Genomic DNA, 9,955 nt, shown 5'->3' with positions numbered 1-9,955 from the left:
AAAAGTGTCTCACACAGAATCTGTGATCAACACCTGGAAGTACTTCATCAAAGTTGGCACCAAGCCCTGCATATACAAGGTGCAGAATTTTAACTACACATTAATATATAGTGCAGAATTTTTAATTCACAGCAATACAAGGTGCAGAAAATTAACTACACATCAATATATAGTGCAAAAATTTAAATTCACAGTAATATATAGTGTAGAAATTTTAAATGCACTAAAATACAAGTTATTAGATTACCTTTTGTTGGCCAGACATGAACTTGCTTCGTAATAATTTATCCTCTCCTATGTCATTAATTAAGTTTGAGAGGAACCACTTCCGTGAATCTTTTGTCTTAGCCTCCACGACTGCATATGCGATCGGTAGCAACTAGTCATTCGAATCCCACCCTATGGCAACCAATAGCCATGCTCCATATGGTGTCTTCAAAAAATAGCCATCAATCCCTATCATGGGACTATACTTCATGAAACCTTTCTTGCAAGCCTTTAAACAAATGTAAATCCTATAAAATCGTGGACTTAAGTCCATTAATGTATCATGGTGCTCAATTTGGGCTGCTAGAGGTAATTGGACTTGCGGTTTCACAGATGAACCATGATTGGTCTGCAGAAACTCATGGCAATAGTCATAAAGTCTTCTATACTGCTCTCTAAAAGTTCTATTAATGTCAACCAGTGCAATCTGCTTAGCTCGAAATGCCTTTGCTCTTAAAATCTGCACATTCCACTTATTAAGAGTCCTACTTTGTATAGTGCTCAGCTTCAATTTCAGATTCTCTTCCACCTTCCTCCTGAAAGCCTTCGCCAGCCACTTCGACTTTATCACTTTTATGTCAAATGCAGTGTTACTAGAATAATGATCATTAACAGTTCTTAGCTGTCAACTATCTTCATTGGCCATCTTCACTGCATATGCAAACCATTCACACCCATCTCCACACTTAGCCCTCACCCGGACATTGTCCACTATTGAAAATTTTATATTTCTCCCTGTGTGAACAACATATGATGTCACAGCTTCCTTGAACTCCTCTCTTGTTGCATAGAGAGTTCCAGCTTCCCACTTATAATTGCTCATATCCTTCAACTCTTTGTGAACGGGAAATTTCTTCGTGTTGCCTTCATCATCCTCACTTGATATCTCCTCTAACTCATCCCTGTTCAATCCTTCATCATCGCTTAAACAAGAGCTCGTTCTCTTTACAACATCCACCTTTTGAGTTTTCTTTAATTTCTCGACGGCAGTCTTACTTTTCTTAGACTTTCTCATGTCTTGTTGCATCTCTCCAAGAGTTATATCAACATCAAATAGCCCATCATTTTCACAATAATCATCTTCAATATCACTAAAATGAATATCAAAATCAGCCTCATAATCCAGGTCATCAGTGTCATCCTTTTCTTCACTATTCTCCCTATCAACAACATTCTGAACCACTCTTTCAACATTTAAATGGACATCCACTATTCCCTAATTTTGGGCCTCCACTTTAATATTTTGGCCTCTCTAATGTTACTTGGCCCACTATCAGCATCCACACACTCTTTATCAACAACCTTGCTCCCACCCCCAACATCTAAATAACCAATGTCATAACAGAAATCATCAGGGACTGAAGTCTTATGCACTACATACAAGTCAACCACCTTTTTTCAACTCCTATATTTGCCATTTCGATTGCTTCTTTATCACCTCTCAAGAACTTTAACCCTTCTAATCCTAACTCAACATCTTTATACCACAGTATCCCAATGTTCTCAGGAATGTACCCAAGTTTTTCTACCATATCATAAGCCTCCATAACACTCCATCTATCTCTGTCACACTAATCAAATATTGTCACCTCACCATCAATATACTCAATTTGACCGTTGTCACTACAAACCTACCCCTGTGATGAACCCTAACACTGAAATCATCCATCATGCCATTATAAAAAAATTTCCAAAACAAAAAATAGAGTAACTAATCATTCAAAAATATAGAGCACGTAAACATGATATTTTTCACAAAATCAGAATAGAAACCCCTCAATCCCTCACTCCAATATAACCCTACAGCAATCAAGAGTGATAAAAAAAGCCTAAACCCTAACCATTCAAACAATGCAGCCTCAAAATTAAATGGTGGTCTACCTCGTCAGAAACCTTGTTTAGAACGGCGCTACCTCAACCTCTCCCAATGGCTGCCTCGTCGGCGATCGGTGGCTGCGTAGGTGTCTCCCTCCTCTTACAATCGGCGTTCTGCTCCTCGCCAGCATTCTGTTCCTCGCAATCATCGAAGAATGCACAGCTTCACATTTACTCCCTCGTCGATGACTGAACCCTATCCCAGAATCCTCACTCGGCATCGACGACGTCGCCACTTGCGTCGTTCTGCACATCGCTGCAGTGGGATGAAGAGAATGGCGCGACATGTGACCACCCTCTAAGTCGGTTCTTGTTCGTGTGATTGTTTCTCTGGCTTTGTTTCTTCGTGGCAAAGGGAAAACAAATGGGAAGACATTTGAAAAAGGGAAGACACTTGGGTTACTCACACAAGGATATTTTGGGGATTTCACTTTCCTTGCCACATCAGACACTCCATTTTACGACATCATTAACAACTGTTACTGATTTGAATGACATTAACTTAAAGGGTAGAATTGATGCAAATTGAAAACTTCTGGGATAAAATTGAAACAAATTGAAACTTAGGGGTAATTTTGAAACTTTTAGTAAACTTCAGAGACAAAAAGTATACTTTACCCTTTAATTTTTATAATTTTAAAAACATCTCAATTTCAATTTTCTAAAAACCCTAATCCCCTTTTTTTTTTCTGAAACTCTCGTCTCTTCCTTTTTTTCATTATCATCCACCAATGTTTCCTTCTTCTTCCCCCATAAACTCCTCCTCATTTTCGTTCGCCTCCGTCTCTACCTTCCTCCTCCTTCTTCCATTGACTAACCTCCAGCTCTGCCTCACTTTAACAGTGTCACCTTCCTCCTTCCTCCTTCTTCTCTCTCTTCTTAAAATAGGTAGGTACAAGAATGCATAAGAACTCTGGTGGATTCCAAACAACAAAGCTGTTGTTGGTGGGGATGTTCCAAGAAACGATATCATTAGTGAAGGAATCGTCAACCATGTCATACGTCTTCAATAAGAACGTTGCTGGTCCACCTCCTGCTCCTCCTTTGGTCTTCAAAAACCCTACTTGATGAATAAGAACCAACACCAAAGTTGTGAAGAGAAAGGAAAAAGGCATATTCAAGGTATGAATGATGATTAGTGGTAGCAAAACCAAGAAAATAAGGTGAAGAAGGATTTTTCCTTGTAGTGTTGTTAGAAAATGGGACAGTAACAGTAGCAGTAGAGGCAAAAAAAGGATGAGAATCATGTCGCGCCCTCTTAAATAGATTGTGTCCATTGTTGTTGTTCGTGGTGTGAAATTCCACAGGCTTTCTTGAACGGGGACAACCTGAGCATATGGCATTCACAATACTTGTGATTAGGAGCAACATCTCTTGAACATCTCCATTTCTTACCATCTGTTCTCCTACACCTATTTGGTTCTGCATCATTATTGTTACTGCTTGATAGCCTCAGATTGAAACCACATGCTTCCACTGCTTTAACAAATAGTAGAATAGAATAGAATTAGAATACATAAACAAAACAAAGAAAGCAACAACACATGATTTTTTGAGTGTCAAAATGAAATAAGCATACAAGGGGAATTAGGTTTCTAAAATTATAAAAATTAAAAGTATGAGTAACTTTTGTAATTATGATAATTGTTAATTGACACGTCAGCATTTAACCATAAGTCCAGGTAACTCAATTGACGGCCGGTCATTTTTGTCAAAATTAATCTTTTTTTAGGGGTCTTTTTATCAGTAAAATCTTTCAGGTACCATTTGTCAATATTTGAATATTTTGAGTACCAAATTAGTATTTACCTCTATATCTAAATTTCATTATTAGAGATCAGTTGAATAAGTTCAATCCAATCTTTTGAAAAATTGGATGAGTTGGTTAAAATTTCCCGACAAAATGAATTCCAAGTTTCCAACTGCTACCCAAATGGTAAGTTCAATCATCCATTATATGATCATCGCCGTCCCATGAAAAATTTTTTTTTTTTTCAAAACTTCGAAGCTGATATGCATTAAATGCAACTATGCCCCCACCAAAAAGTTATTGTTACGGTTCTGGGCAAGAATAGTTATTCCTAAATGCCGATTAAATGAATATATTATGTTATGAACTTAGTAAAGTCTAACAGAAAAATAATCAAAAGGCATAAAAGGTCATAAACTTAGTACGTTGCCAAATAATGGCATTATAGGCAGTAAACATCTAAATGATTACATCAAAAAGATGATATAAGGGAAAAATGAGAATACAATAGGTACACATTATTTTCTAACTATCACCTAAAAGTACTACTGACTTAAACATCGGAGTGTTTTTGCAGGTTGTCCTACATAATGCAAATTAGGATTCCTATAACTCATCAGTTCGAAAACTCTATATCAAGTATGAACATTTGATGTCATCTGTGCGATCCTAGGCAGTTAGCACCATAGCTAATCGTGAAGTCAAATCAATTATTCACCCAATAACACCTTATGAGAAAAAGCAAGATGGTGATGATAGACACGAGACTGACCTCACCCCTGATCCCAAGGAGAGGGAAAGTCAGAATCAAAGCCCCCTGGATTTGGTCGCCAAGAAGGTCAAAACACTGGGGGTCGGCACTTCGTGGATCTTGGAGAGGATTATGTCCATGCTATGCAAGAAATGCATCATCGTGTGCAAGAATTAGAATGCCAACTTGCTGAGCGATCGCAATCGTGGTAATCCCAATTTCGAAGTTGTACAACAAGAGGTCGACATGATAGTTGTGATAGAAGGACCCTGGAACAAGGCCATAGATGGCGTCAGGAAGATGACCATCGTCGTTCTCACCCCGAAATAATAGGAGGGAGTCTCTCCGACGTAATAAAGGACATCGTGATCTAGAAAGGAGATCAAGAGCTGAATCCCATTCGGCCCCTCTAAAAGGAGGAGAACACCTAAAGGGAATCCAAGTCCTACAAGTTTGGATGCCGAAACACTTTGACCAAACCAACAAATATGAAGTATGAGGGATTTCGGATTCTCAGGAGCATGTTGATTCCTTTGAAGCAAGAATGAATCTAGAAGGATTTAGAAGATGCTATTCGATGCAACACTTTTCCGGTAACATTATCGGGACCAACAATGGCACGGTTTAACTTCCTGCCCTCCGGAATCATCTTTTCTTTTACTGAAATCAAGTCAAAATTTCTTGCACATTTCACCACTACCAGAAGAACTCAAGCGAAGCATCCGATCTCGTTGCTTGGTGTCGAACAAAGAGTTGGGAAAGCATATGAGATTATTTGGATCGTTTCAATAAAGCGTTGCTAGAAGTTAACACACAAACTCCCAAGGTTGTATGTTTATGTCTTATCACAAGATTATTGGAAGGCAATTTCAGGCGATACTTGACCTCCAAGAATGTCAAGTCTATAGAGGAAATCCACCAAATCACCTTGGAGTATATGCAAGATGAAGATGTCTTAAAGGTGGTGTCTACTAAAAGAAAGAATCCTACTCTGTCACCTAATAAGACCAGTAGTTCGGGACAATCATCTACGCCGAAGGCTACAACACCACGAGTTGAAAAGTTCACCAATACCCTTTTGGTATTTCGTTGACTAAGGTTTATCAACAAGTGCAGAGGGATGTTCTACCTAAGGCAAGACAGATCCAACCAAACATAAGTCTTATGGTCACCAAACTAAAGATTGTATAGATTTAAAGGATGCGTTAAAACAAATAGTTTAAGATGGAAAACTACTAAAGTTTGTTCAACATATGAGGCCACCCAGAAGATATGATGACAATGAAGACCGGAAAACAAAAAGCTCCAGAAACACCCGATTTGCCGAGCTCCAAGATGATATTGCTTCAAATCGTGATACATGTGGTTGTGGGAAAGACATGCCAGTCCCCAGTACGCCTGTCCTTTCCATATGGTTCCTCTTTCATGAGACTTTACCATGTCCATGTGACATTAAATGTGTCATCACGAAATGATGTAGTGTGTGTTTAGATTAACGTTTACAAATAGAGGTTTATATAAAATTGATTTTGATCAAAAAGTGAGTTAGTATAACATGATTTATGTTTGGTAATTTTTATTCAAAATGAATTATAATAAACTAAATATTATTTGTGTTACATTATTCAAAATTACTTTTAGATGAAAAATTTTAGAAAAGGATATGAATTTAAATAATTATTTGATATTATCTTATAATTTTATTTTAGATATTTAAATAAATTTTAATATTTTTTTAGTATTTTCAGTACTCTTTAATATTTTAATAGAATTAATAGAATCATAATACAAAGTAAAAAAAATATTCCATACAAAAAAAATAACAATAACAATAAAAGAACTCATATAAATTAAAAAATAATAATATACATAAGAGAATATTAAAAATAATGTTATAAAAAAAACATACGAATAGTGAAGGATATAATTAGTATATAGAACATAAATTTTAATATAACGTAATAAAAAACTAGAATTTATAACTTTTGATAAACGTGGGTTGAAGATAGAAATTATTTAACATTTAAATGATAAAAACATTATCAAATATTTTTTTTGGTGACGTTATCAAATATGAAGATGAAGAAACGCGCTTCTCTTTCTTACGACGCAAAACCAAATACACCCATAATAACTTGCACAAACTCAGGCATTTCTCTACGACACCAATGTATTTATTTTCATTTGGTGATTCCCACCCACTTATCTGACAGCTCTTGTTTATTTTTATTTGGTAGTTCCCACCCACTTATCTGACACCTCTTATATGCAGCCTCACCTTGTCAATTAATGCACCAATTGCTAACTCAGGTAAATGCTCTTGGATCTTCTACATTATATACTACTCAGGTGGTAGTTCCCACCCACTTATCTGACACCGCAGGCATTATTAAAGCAATAGAAGATTTTTTGGCAATAGAAGGAATGCTCGGCAAAAACAAAAAGGAATTTGTGAAAGTGAATTAAAATGGCCGCATCTAATAAAAATTACAGGTATATCGTAGTATCATCACTCTAAAGCATAAAAATAGCCTGCTTCCAACTGAATCCGATGTGTCTATGCATGAAACCATAGAACCAATAATTTCTAAATGGAGTTTAAGGGTCTGCTCTGTCCAGCATTCATTCAAAAGCAGCAGATAAAACCAAATGAAGCACAATTTAACATAAAATTACTAATTTTTAAAGATAAAAATATGTGATTTTCTAATAATAGTTAAAAAAATTGTATCAATATTTTATATCTAAAAACACTTTTGAAAAAATATATAATAATTTTTTTATTTCTTCAATTTTTGAGAATTTATTGTCGTTCATATCTATTAGAATTATTTTTGTCAATAGTATAAATTTTCGGATATCATTTTAATTGTTTATCATACAAAAAAGTGAACTAAACAATTTACACATTTAGTCACCAAAAAAAAAACAATTTACACATTTAATTCAATCAAATTACAAAAAATAAGAGTGTAAAAGTTAAAATAAAAAGAGCAATAAAATTCACTACTATAATAATAATAATAATAATAATAATAATAATAATAATAATAAGAAGAAGAAAAAGAAGAAGAAAAAAAAGATAAGTTTATAAAAAGTCTGATCAGCTATTTAAAATATTTTAATTTGACAAAATTTATTTATATTTTATAAATAACAAAAGAAGAGAAAGAAGATAAGCTTATAAAAAGTCTGATCCGTTATTTGAAGAATTTTAATTTAACAAAATCTATTTTTATTTTATAAGTAACAAATGAATCATATATGTGATTCAATTTTTTTGGGAATATTTAAAAAATATATTTAAAAAATAAATAAAAGTTTTGAAAAACGATTCAATCTTTAAATTATTTTTTTCCAATTGTTATTGAACTTTTTTCTATTCAAATAAAAAAAATACCAAGAGATATAAATGATTGTAAAAATTACTAAATTTGGAGAACAAATATATTTCATTTTTTAAGGTAATTTATAAAAAACTGTCAAAATATAATTTCTATTTTTGAGTTTATCGTCCTACACTTAATAGATTTTGTCAATCTAAAATTATCTTTAAAAAACTAAAATGTAAATTTTTAAAATGCAAAATGAGGCTAATTTTTTTTGTATTGGATTATTTTTGGTAATTTTTGTTAATATTATGATTTTTGGTGTAATATGATAATATCAGAGGTATGTAAGATAAAAAAAAAATTGCGAGTAAAAATTTTAAATAAGATAAAAAATTAAAAAATAATAAAAAATTGTAAATTATAATTTTAAATAGGAAAAAAAAATCAAAAATTGTGAGTCACAATTTTTTTGGTTATACAAATCGGTACTTATAATTTATGTTATGTATTATATTTGTAGAATACCCTAATTTAAACTTATATAAGTGAAATACACCGCTTCATCCGTCGTGTGAAAAATATTAGCGACAAAATGATAATTTACTCTATTATATTTGTTTACAATATCCTGTTGTGTGACTTGTGACCCCAGCTAAAATTTGAAAAGTTGTGCAATGAGTGCCAACAAAAGTTTATTGAGAAACTTCGTTTTACAAACTTTTCAATTATTGAGGGCATTGCTGTGGTCTTTTTTTATTTAAATAAAATAAATTATTTATTTACTCAAATAAATCGTAATATATAATTTTATTATTTTAAATATTTAATTATATTTTCATTGGTAAAAGAACAAAAACAAAAATAATATCAAAAATAGAATAATTTTTTTCATATTTTCTTAATCACTGTCAAAGAAAATAAGCAAAAAATAGAAGTGAGAGAAAACCATTATCAATTGATTTAAGTACAAACAGAAAATGAGGGACGACAATGATTTCACTAAAATATTTATATGCCAATATTAGAAGTTATCTAATATTATTAGGAGTTTATTGTATCATTATTCGATATTTTTGTTGGGTAAAATACTATTTTGATCTCTAATATTTGAGATAAATCTTAATTTGGTAGGTTTCTAACATTTTAAACATTTTATTTCTATTCTAAAAAGATTTAAATAGATTTAATGTTATCCTACCATTAAATTTGACACTAATAGTATACAAAATGAATTTTACTAGTTAAGTCATAGTTTTTTTCATGTGTTAGAAAAACAAATCTAAAATTTTCTTTTAACACTTCTTCTCCTCAATTTTCTTTTTGTACAAAACTTTAAATCCTAATAATCAATTATCAACGCTCCAAAATCAAAAGAAAAATTTTTATATTAGTGATCATTAGTGGATCGATTTTGCTTACATACTAAAATCAAATGTTGTTGGCTCTTCAATATACAAATTATTTGTGTCAAATTTAAAAGATAGATAGATGAATAAATACATAGATTTTTATAAAATAAACTTTATTCTTCAAATATGATATAAAATATTAGAATTTAAACTATTGATATTAATTAATATATTTATACAATTTCTTTTTAAAATGAGATAATTTAGTGTGTGAAATTATGAGATTAATGCTAGATTGATTATATAGATACTATTTTTTATAGTAGTATAAATATAATTCTAAGATAAATAATTTTTTTTTTAGGTTGTTGCAATGGAACATGGCAATTTCATATCAAACTTAAACTCTTATATATTATTTATTCACTATAACACTATTTTAGAGTCTCTTTTAATATATTATAATAGATAGATAGTATTTATGTAAAGAGAATATTTTTAATATATAATTTATGTAAAGAGAATATTTTTTCAATATTTTTTAATATATAATTTTTATGTTATTATTATTTTTGTAAAATAAATTGCTATATTAATTGTAAGTTTTTTGAAATATTTTTTATTATGTGAT

General features: G+C 31.9%; 1 pseudogene; it reads right to left on the bottom strand.

Moving 5' to 3' along the window:
• Positions 1–238: 238 nt before the first annotated feature.
• On the bottom strand, positions 239–1,936 carry LOC148563195 (uncharacterized; annotated as a pseudogene).
• Positions 1,937–9,955: the final 8,019 nt, after the last annotated feature.

This window comes from Arachis ipaensis, chromosome B5 (assembly GCF_059453495.1).
Source record: "Arachis ipaensis isolate K30076 ecotype BB chromosome B5, ASM5945349v1, whole genome shotgun sequence".
Classification (NCBI taxonomy): Eukaryota; Viridiplantae; Streptophyta; class Magnoliopsida; order Fabales; family Fabaceae; genus Arachis; species Arachis ipaensis.
This window is presented reverse-complemented; position numbering and strand designations above follow the sequence as displayed.